The 11,110-nt window shown below is 40.2% G+C and overlaps 2 pseudogenes; both read left to right on the forward strand.

The window, feature by feature from the left end:
• Positions 1–312: 312 nt before the first annotated feature.
• Positions 313–411, forward strand: LOC132272252 (small nucleolar RNA R71; annotated as a pseudogene).
• A 9,937-nt stretch (positions 412–10,348) lies between these two features.
• Positions 10,349–10,447, forward strand: LOC132272240 (small nucleolar RNA R71; annotated as a pseudogene).
• The last annotated feature ends 663 nt before the right edge of the window (positions 10,448–11,110 follow it).

Consider the following 11,110-nt stretch of genomic DNA (forward strand, 5'->3'; position numbering starts at 1 on the left):
AAAGATACTTGGTTCGCCGAGTTTTAGTTAATAAAAAATTGATCAAACCTTTGAGACAAAGACTTCATTTTGACGGCTATTTCATTTGAATGTTCGACTTGATGTGAGCCAACACTCTTCCGACCTTGTGAATTTCTTCCATTCTTGGATGATAGTGTTCTATGCAAGGAATTTTCACTCATACTTTCATAGAGACGCCACACGTCATCCTCATGCCTATTAATGTAAGAGCCACCCATGGAAGCATCAACCATACCCTTATAGTTGTCCGATAAGCTCTCAAAGAAGTATCGAACTAATTGCCATTTGGGCATGTCATGATGTGGACACTTCTTAAGCAATTCATTGAAGCATTCCCATGCCTCATGAAACGTTTCTCCATCCCGATGTGAAAATTCTCGAATTGAGGTCCTCATGGCATTGGTCTTAGAAACCGGATAGTACTTCTTCAAGAACTCTTGTTGCATTTCTGCCCAAGAAGTGATTGAAAAAGGCCTAAGATTGTTAAACTAATACTTTGCCTTATCTTTTATGGTGAATGGAAAAAGTTTGAGTCTTAAAACCTTTTCCGGCATGTCCGTATATTTTACAGTGGAACATACTTCAAGAAACTCATCCAAATGCTTGTAAGGTTCTTCACTTGGAAGTCCATGATAGTTAGGAAGCATTTGAATGGTTTGTGGCTTAATTTCATAATGAGGTGCTCTAAATGGAGGCAATTGGATGCATGTAGGTGCATTGTATTCATTAGGCACGTAGTGATCTCTTAAAACAAGAGGTGGATTAGCTACTTGAGGTGCAACATGAACACCTTGGTTTTGAATTCCTTGATTGTTGACGGGAGGTTGTGGAGCATACATTGGCCTTGGCATTCCATATGGAACTTGGCCTTGTTGTTGTGGTGGTTGGTGAATGAATGGCTTAAGCATGCCTAATGGTACTTGTATGTTCTCATTGTGCACATTGGGATGAAGGATACCTTGTTGGTCTATGTGACCAATGTCCTCAACATGATTATCATTATGGTCATCCATTGAAAGATTGGCTTTATTTGAACTTCCTCTTCCCCTACGATTTCTAATGATAGATTCAAGATGCAAATCAAGAGGGGCAAGAGTTGGTCTTAATGAACAACGCCCATGCATGCACAATACAAAACACAACAAACACAAAGAATGACAAACACTATGCCTTCACAACAATGCAATTAGACTTCTTCCACAAACGTTAAATTCATACTCCTATACTTTAACTCAATGATGGAAGACAGCAAAAAATAAGCCTCCACGCGGGTCGACGATTTAACTAAGGGATTGAGTAAAGAAAAATCTCACAAAGGTCCTTTAGCACTTCAACTCCAAATTTTAAAGCTTAGCTTAACAAATTTTTTTTTAAGTTTTTAACATTTTTCCTTTCTTTGCTTGCTTGAATTGAATGCTCAATGGCTCCTTTACTTGCTTCCTCTCCAACAATGCACCTAGTTAAGTAAGAACAACACAATAAGTAACCAAAAAGAAAAATAAAAATAAAGTAAAAACACGATCAAAAGAGTACTAATCCTAATCAATTCCACAAATCCGACGTTGCCAAATCTAATCAACAAATCCTCGGCAGCGGCGCCAAAATTTGACGAGTCATGCCAATTGATATATGCGCCAAATTGATGTAGTGAATGTGCGGTTCAAGAAAAGCCTTTTGGGTCAAATTTAAATTTATTAAAACCACTACCAACACTACTACTAACGTAGCAAGAGTGAGTAGGGATCGTCCCAAGGGACTGTGAGGATCGAGCAATGTCGTGGAATCACAATTAGGGCTAGTAGGTCAAGTGATCAAACAATTGGTTGGTTAGTTGATTAAAGAGCAACTAAATTAAACTAAGTAATAGCAAAATAGTTCAATTAAGAGTAAGTAAGAGAGAGAGAGAGAGATCTTGGGGCTTAGAGATCACCACCAAGCAATGCATTTCTATATCATTGACAAGTGATTAATGAGGGCAAATAGTGGGTTGTAATATTGGTGTGTGTGTATTTGGTTGATTCAACAAGCAAGGATGACTAGTTAAGCATGTATTGTCTAAACATCATGTGAAAGGCATAATATATCTAAGCTATGCAACATATATTGTCTAAACAACATGTGAAAGGCACAATAAATCAAAACAAGTCATCAATCCTTTCATTAAGCTCACAATCCAAATACAACACAAGGATAGAGACATATGCTAATTGCATTCAAAAGCTTGGAACATCAAACAACAAGCATAGATTGTCCTCCCATTTAACACTACCCTACAACTACACTACATCTACACTACTAGCATGAAAATAAACTAGGGGATAGGCACAATCCATCAAGAGATAAGCATGAACCATCAAGAGAATCACAAAAGCATTCTTTTAAGCACAATGTTTTGACAATCTCTAAATCTATAGCATCAATACACATAGACATGCATTAATAACACAAAATCTAGAGATAAGCACATGAACATCTATTCTAGCATACATAGACATATGGATAGAATGAAATGACCAATTGGAAGCATTAAACCACATAAATCATTGAATAAACAAGATCTATATATATCAAAGTGTCAAAACATCAATTACAACACTAATCCCTCAATAATACACAAGATTAAGATATAGAAAGCATGCTTGGGGCTAATCTAACCCCAAGAGGATGTCTAGCCACTCATGGTGATGATGCTCCAACCCTCAAGGGCTAACTCCATGGTTGAAATCTGCTCCTTGTTGATGAAGAGTCTCCAATGGTGTCTCTAGCCTCCTCCTCCTCTAAACTTCCTCTCCAAGAGATGATATGAAAATAATGTTGGCTCCCCTTGAAAAAACAATCCTTATCCTTATATAGGTAGGTCAAAATGACACCCAAAATGAGCTGGGGTTGTGCACACAATATTTCCTAATGATTAGATAAAGGACAACTTTCAATGAGATGGAATTTTAACTTTTTTGCACCGGAGGAAGTGAGATCGATCGAAAGTAAGTGAGATCGATCGAACATAGGTTGGATCGATCCAATTGGCTGAGCTTTTTGGAAAAAGACAAATCCGAGATATTTATGCGAGATATTTATGGGAAAAGGACAAAAGTGGATAGTGGGTGGTACAGCTGTGGATATGATCAATCATTTGAATAAGGATAAAAGTGTTCAATCGATCGAAGGATGGTGTTGGATCAATCGAATTTTTGGAACTTTATGCTTTTGGGTCAAGGCTTGGATCTATCTTGAAGTGCTGAGATCGATCAATGTTCGATCGATCGAACGTTGAACTTGGATCGATCGAACTTTGCTGCTTGCCACCTTTGGCTTCATTTGCTTCCTTCTTTCTCCACTTTGCTCTTTTCTTTGATTAATCCCAGAATTGCTTCAATTAAGCTCTTATTTGGCTGAGTTAGCTTATTTTCAGGATAAGTGCCTGAAAATGGAAATAATTCGAAATCAATTTAAAACGGTAAAGTAAGATAGATAAAGGTAGTTGAATGCATAAGCTTAAGGGGTTTCAATACGCACTTTTCAGTGCTCATCACACCCTCAAACTTAAATATTGCTAGTCCCTAGCAATGAACTAGAAAGAAAATGAATGAAATAAACAACTATACAAGTATGAATCTAGAAAATAATAAATGGATAACGCCACTTTCGTAGGGAACACGATTGCATTTAGCATATGCAACAAGTCTTTTAAACCCCTAGGTTACCCCTAGTGGACGAGTGAAGTCTCGTGAGGGTTTCCAGAAATGGTACCCATAAACATTAAGCTCATTCTTTCAAAAGAGGTACCAATATTGCAAACAAGTATTGGGAGAAACCTACCTCAAGTATGCAATTTTTTAACCCTTTCTAAGCAATCTCCCAAAATTTCAACATCAAGCAAGCAAGTATGGTCCTCCACACATCAAGAAAATGATCATGCAAATCAAAACAACTCTAGAATCCTTTTGAGTGGACCGGCATCAAATGTGTTGCTATCTAAGCCAACTAAAGAATTAATCACATCATTACCCTCAAACTAGCACACAATCTAGTACAGATCATCAAGACAAAAAGTGGACCTTTTATTAAAGCTTTATTCATCTAGGTGCGCTTATTCTTTTCACTCATTCATTTTTTTTTTTTTTAAGGGGATCAAAGATGGAAGTGTAGTGCAATGTGTTGATCTCTTAAGCTTTCTAGCGATTCATGAGGTCGAGCGTTAGGTCAATGACTCCCAAACCAGACGGCTTTAGGGTATTAGGCATTCAAATACCCCTATGGACTTACAAGCTCAAATCAACTAGGCTACAAATCAAGACAACAACCATCTAATCATTTCCCACTTCTCAATTTTTGAGAGAAGTCCTCACTTTTATTGCTTTTTTTATTTTATTTTTATTTTTTTTATAAATAATTGTTAACCTAGAGTTTAGGCCCTCCACCTTTCGGCGCGAGAAGTTCAATGCTTGATGAGGCTAGAATCCCAGCTACTTAGTGAAAAGGGGTTGTTATCCACCTTTATCAAGAATTAAAGCTTTCAATGCACTACTATCTCAATTGGGATATTACTAATTCAATAATTAACAAAGCATGTACCCCACAAATGAATGCTAGTGTGCACCGGTGTTAGTGTAGAAGACTAGAGTGTATCTCAAAACAATCACAAAATCAAGATGATGTGGACCACAAATGCAAGCAAGATATCAATCTTTCGAAAAATTACTCCTAAATGGCTTCCACAAGGCATACAAGGAGTATTGGCCTCTCAAGTCAAGCAATTTTTAAACTTTAAGCAATATAGTCCTCAAAAGATCAAAATCATAGCTAGATATGGACCAATCATAGAAATATCCCTCAAATACACAAGCATTCTAAAAATTTTGAATTTAAAACTAACACTGTAGAGCACCATTCCCCCCAAACTTAAATTGCAAAATGTCCTCAATGTGCAAAGAGAACAAAGGAAAGAGTATACCAGTGCAACAAAGCAAGAATGATCGGGACTGAAGTATCCGAAGTGGGTGGCATTGCCCCCCCAAACTTGGGATGAGCTGTGGTCCTTAAAATTGACACTTGGATAAACTTATCAGATAACAAAATGGGATAATCAGTGCACAGTGGTCATACAAGTGTAAATGGGATAAACAGATAACGAAATGAGAGAGGTATAAGGGTGATCCTGGAAATTGGGTAGCACTCTCTCACTGAAGTCACTGTGATGCACCTGATGGAGTCAAACATACAGATATGAGAATACAATCATATGACATCCATAGCAAAAATAGATATATAAAATAGAGAAAGTGCAGGTAAAACAAAAATATCAAAGCCGACAGACCGGCTGTAAAAATAATACAGTGACAATAATAAAGTATCAAAATGAGAGAGGGATCATAAGATAGAAAGGACTAGGAGCTCAGGAAGATGAGGTAGGACGGGCAGGTCTGGCTCCGCGGATGTCTCTGGATAAATCTCTGAACATGGTCGCGACATCCGTGCGGAAGGCAGCAAACTCAGCTCTGTGGGCTGTGAGGTCAGCTCGGATGGTAACAACAGCATCCTTGAGCATCTGCAGACGTACTCCAAAGCCGGGGGTTATATCTGGAGTCTCAGGCATAGATGAATCAGAAGAAAGCTCCGGAGTCTGCTCCTGCTCATGAATGGGCGACTTGGTTGGAGAGTCCTACTCTGCATCGTCTGTGGGGCGCTCTAAGTTGATGTCTAAATGCTGGGCAGCTGGATCGACTGGTGCGTCGTCCACTGCGGGATGTGCTATTGCTGCTTCTGTCGGTGCCTCTGCATGGGCTTATGCTGCCGCCTCCACCTCTAGCTCCAGCTCTGTAGCTACCAGTACGGCATGGACCTGCAGGCGAGTGATAATAGCTCTGTAGCTCTTGTCCCAGTCCTTCTTGACGAAGTGATAGGAACCTCTCACGGGGTGCTCCTGCGGGTGGATGGGATAGCGCTGGTCAATGAGAATCTGGGTGATGAGGTGGCTGAATGGAAGAGACTTGGCCCTTCCGGGCGCCTCCTTGCTGACGTACTCATCGTAGAGCTTCCTCATCACGCTCCAGATAAGCGCAGGAATAGACACCCAGTGGCCGGTATAGAAGGCGTACAGGGCTGCTAGATAGTCGCCCCACCTCTGAATCTTGTGTCCCGCCATGTATATGTTTCTGTCCCGCCATGTATATGTTTCTGTAGAGCACCGAATCTGTAAACCACAGGTCATCCGGCAAGAATGTCCGGGTGGCGAAGGTCTCGCCACCGGCATGGTGACCTGTGAGAAAAATCGCCATATCGGCGTAAGAAGGCCTGTGGAACCTGGGATATGTCTCCTGTAGCTCGGGCGGGCACCGATGTGGACAGCGAGTCGAACGGGCCAGAGTATCCACTGTAATGGTGATCTCATGGCCATCGATAGAGGTGATGAGCTCGGCTGTAGTGTGCGGCGACGGTCGGAGGTTCTGGTAGAACAACCGTACCAGTCGCGGGTAGATCGGCTCTGTGATTAGGGTAAGAATAGCTGAGAGGCCCTGCTGAATGATGTCCTGATAGGCAGATCGAGTCAGCACTGATCTGGAGAAGAATGCGGTGTCAAATGCTGACTCGTGCTCGATAGTCATGTGTGCATATCGAGGCGTGAGTCTGTCACACTGTAGATGAGCTGGCTGAACAGGTGGAGCCGGCTGAGCTGGATGCTCAGCGCCTCTATGCGGTGGAGATGGTGATGGAGTGAATGCTGGATGAGCCGGCGACTGGGGTAGAGTAGGATGTAATGGCTCATCTGTATGAGAGGGCTGCGCAGTCTCCCCAGTCCGCTGTCGGACTCTCCTCTGTGTGTGCTCGGGGCTAGGATCCCGGACATGAGATGGACCGGCCCCGTCGTCAAGTCTGCGGCTGGAGCCGTGACGGTGTCTACGTGCTACCGTCTTAACGCGAGCCATAGTCTGCAAATAGAAATTCAAAAGTTAGTGCCAGCATATATAGAATATAAAGCACAATATAGAAACATGTATGTCAAATAAGATAGACAAAACAAAATATCGCATGATTCTATGCAAGTGGCAGAATATGAAACATGCTAAACAATGTGAGTATGAAATGCATCCAATGTGGAATATCACAGGCATTGGGCATATATAAGGTAGCATGAACATAAAATAAGATGAATGAAGTGTGTATATGAGATCTGTGAAATTCGATCGATCAGAAAAAGAAATGAGATCGATCACAAAAGTTGGATTGATCGTAAATATTCGATCGATCAAAAATTAGTTCGATCAATCGAACAGTGCAACGATGAAATGTAACAATCACAGATCTGTGACTTTTGAAGCATGGGGCCTGCACGAATGAGTTCGTGGGCCCTCCAACAACGCAAATCAAGCCTGAATGCACTCCAAACTTGGCCCAAACACCCAAATCTAACAAAATCTTCAAAATCTATGCACACATATACACATATATAGACATGGATGCTAAAGCTTTGAGAATGGAAGATTCAACATGAGAGCAATATAATTACGACATTTGAAACAAGTATTGATGCATGAGAGTTTAAATCTAGGGAAGGATGTCTCGGATCTTACCTCAGGAGAGCGAGAGAATGGAGAATGAACTGAGATGATATGAGATGAAGAGGATGGAGATGAACTGAGATTCGAGATGCTTGGATCTCGCCGGAGGAGTTGCCGGAGCTAGGAGAGATGATTCACAGTGAAGAGGAACGAGAGGCTAGGGTTTGAGATCGATCCAAATTATCGATCTCAAGACCCTTGGATCTATTTTTAAAAACATTTCCCGACTAGTTCGATCGATCGAAGATGAGTTGTGATCGATCAAACTTTGATGAACTCCTTTCAAAGTATTTTTGGATTTTTTTTTTTTGGTTTTAAATTTAAATTAAAAACTAAATAAATTTAAATATTTTTGAATTTTTGAAAACTTGTTGAAAATTAAAACAAAATAAAATGAGAGTGAAAATAGAATAACATAAAAATGAAAATATTTTTGGATTTTTGAAAAGTTGAAAAGTCAAATTAAAGTTAAAATAATGAAATGAAGATTGAGATCGATCGAAACAAGAGTTCGATCAATCAGACAGAGAGCAAAAATATGCAGGTTTTTGGTTTAAAAATTTGGCTAAGTGTTGGAACATGAGCTCGATCGAATTGGAAAGTTGGATCGATCGAAGAACATTCAGATCGATCTTGGAATGTTTCGAACGATCAGACAGAGAGCTGAAATATGCAGGTTGATGCAGGCTCAAAATTTTTCTAAGTGTTGAGTCATGAGATCGATCGAACTTGGAAGTTGGATCGATCGAAGGTCTCTTGATCGATCTTGGTGTTGGTTCGAATGATGGGACAGAGAGGTGATTTGGATGCAGGTTTCTGCAGGTCGAATTTTTTTCTAATTGTTGGATGCAGAGAAGAGTTCGATCGATCGAACTCAAGTTTGAGATCAATCGAACTTTGCAAAATGCTCAATAATGACATGAAAGCTTAGCGGTTGCCAAGAAATCTTCATTATCCCCGTCCTATAATTGATGTTGGCATTAGCGGTTGCCAAGAAAGGACGGCCAAGGATAACGGGAATTTGGCTCTTAGGATTGGGAACCGATTCCGTGTCTATGACAACGAAATCAACCGGGAAGAAGAATTTGTCAATCCTTATCAAAACATCCTCAATTATACCCCTAGGCTTCTTAATGGATCGGTCGGGAAGTTACAAAACTACCGACGTCGGTTTCAATTCACCTAAGCCCAATTTGACATAAACCGAGTATGGAAGAAGATTAACACTTGCTCCTAAGTCAAGAAGCGCCCGATTAATGATATGATCACCAATAATGCATGATGTAGTGGGTGAACCGGGGTCCTTAAACTTTGGAAGAGTGTTATGTTGCAAAATTGAGTTTACTTGCTCGGTCAAAACCACTTTTCTTGGTGCTTGGCTCTTATTTTTCCGCTTTTGGGTGCATAAGTCTTTCACGAATTTGGCATAAGCCGGAATTTGCTTGATTGCATCCAATAGTGGAAGATTAACTTTCACTTGCCTAAACATTTCCATGATTTCATTGGTTTTTGCCTTTTACTTGTCTTTTGAAATGGATCCTTTTATGGCATCCGGAAATGGAACCTTTGGTTCAAACACTTTTTCAAAATTTTCTTTTGAACTCTCTTCAACATAAGAAGTTTTCAAATCATTTTTCAATAAAACCTTTTCAACATCTTTTTTCAAAACTTCTTTTTCAAACACATCTTTTAAGACTTTCTCATCTATAAGGTCATGTATATGCAATGAAGGAGGAATGTGATGTGAAACGGGACGGGTGACAACTTGAGGTTGTACCGGTTCACTCTCTTCATTAGACATTCCAACTTGATTGTTCACAATCTTACCAATCCACAAGGTAGTCACCGCATTAACATGTTCAATGGCGTGGCCTTCCGATGAGGAATGGGTTTCCACAACACATTGTTGCTTAGGTGGGGCATTTATAGGCATCTTTCCCTTCTCTCTTGCATTGAGAGTGCTTGCTATTTGCCCTACTTGGGTTTCTAGCTTTGCAATAGATTGAGAGTGAGAATGAAGTAATTGAGTGTTAGCCTCTAAAGTGCCCAAAGCATTCAAAACTTTCTCTTCAAAGGCGGGACTTCTAGTATTACCTTGGGAATAGGATTGGTTGGGAAAATGAGAATTAGCAAACTGATTCCCTTGTGATTGATAGGGTCTGTAACCTTGGGATCCTTGGTTTTGAAGTGGAGGTGGAATGTACTTCCCTTGAAAACCGCCTTGGGAAGGGTTTGAGCCCTCTCCTTGGTTTTTCTAAGAGAAATTCGGATGATTCCTCCAACTTGGATTATAATGAGTACCATAAGGATTGTTCCCTTGGTTCACAAAAGCCGCATTAACTTGTTCATTAGGTTCACTTTGCACGTGTCCGTGAGGACAATGAGAAGTAGAATGAAGAACACTAGAACAAGTCATACATGTTTCATTTGACGCACGATGAGAATGGTTAGGGAAGAAAGATACTTGGTTCGCTGAGTTTTAGTTAATAAAAAATTGATCAAACCTTTGAGACAAAGACTTCATTTTGGCGGCTATTTCATTTGAATGTTCGACTTAATGTAAGCCAACACTCTTCCGACCTTGTGAATTTCTTCCATTCTTGGATGATAGTGTTCTATGCAAGGAATTTTCACTCATACTTTCATAGAGATGCCACACGTCATCCTCATGCCTATCAATGTAAGAGCTACCCATAGAAGCATCAACCGTGCCCTTATAGTTGTCCGATAAGCTCTCAAAGAAGTATTGAACTAATTGCCATTTGGGCATGTCATGATGTGGGCACTTCCTAAGCAATTCATTGAAGCATTCCCATGCCTCATCAAATGTTTCTCCATCCCCATGTGAAAATTCTCGAATTGAGGTCCTCATGGCATTAGTCTTAGAAACCGGATAGTACTTCTTCAAGAACTCTTGTTGCATTTCTGCCCAAGAAGTGATTGAAAAAGGCCTAAGATTGTTAAACCAATACTTTGCCTTGTCTTTTAAGGTGAATGGAAAAATTTTGAGTCTTAAAACCTCTTCCGGCATGTCTGTATATTTTTCGGTAGAACATACTTCAAGAAACTCATCCAAATACTTGTAAGGTTCTTCACTTAGAAGTCCATGATAGTTAGGAAGCATTTGAATGGTTTGTGGCTTAATTTCATAATGATGTGCTCTAAATGGAGGCAATTGGATGCATGTAGGTGCATTATATTCATTAGGCACATAGTGATCTCTTAAAGCAAGATGTGGATTAGCTACTTGAGGTGCAACATGAACACCTTGGTTTTGAATTCCTTGATTGTTGACAGGAGGTTGTGGAGCATATATTGGCCTTGGCATTCCATATGGAACTTGGCCTTGTTGTTGTGGTGGTTGGTGAATGAATGGCCTAGGTATGCCTAATGGTACTTGTATGTTCTCATTGTGCATATTGGGATGAAGGATACCTTGTTGGTCTATGTGACCAATGTCCTCAACATGATTATCATTATGGTCATCTATTGAAAGATTGGCTCTATTTGAACTTCCTCTTCCTCTAGGA

Source organism: Cornus florida, unplaced genomic scaffold (genome assembly GCF_030987335.1).
Source record: "Cornus florida cultivar Cherokee Brave unplaced genomic scaffold, ASM3098733v1 CherokeeBrave_3.0.0_Hap2_Chr08, whole genome shotgun sequence".
Classification (NCBI taxonomy): domain Eukaryota; kingdom Viridiplantae; phylum Streptophyta; class Magnoliopsida; order Cornales; family Cornaceae; genus Cornus; species Cornus florida.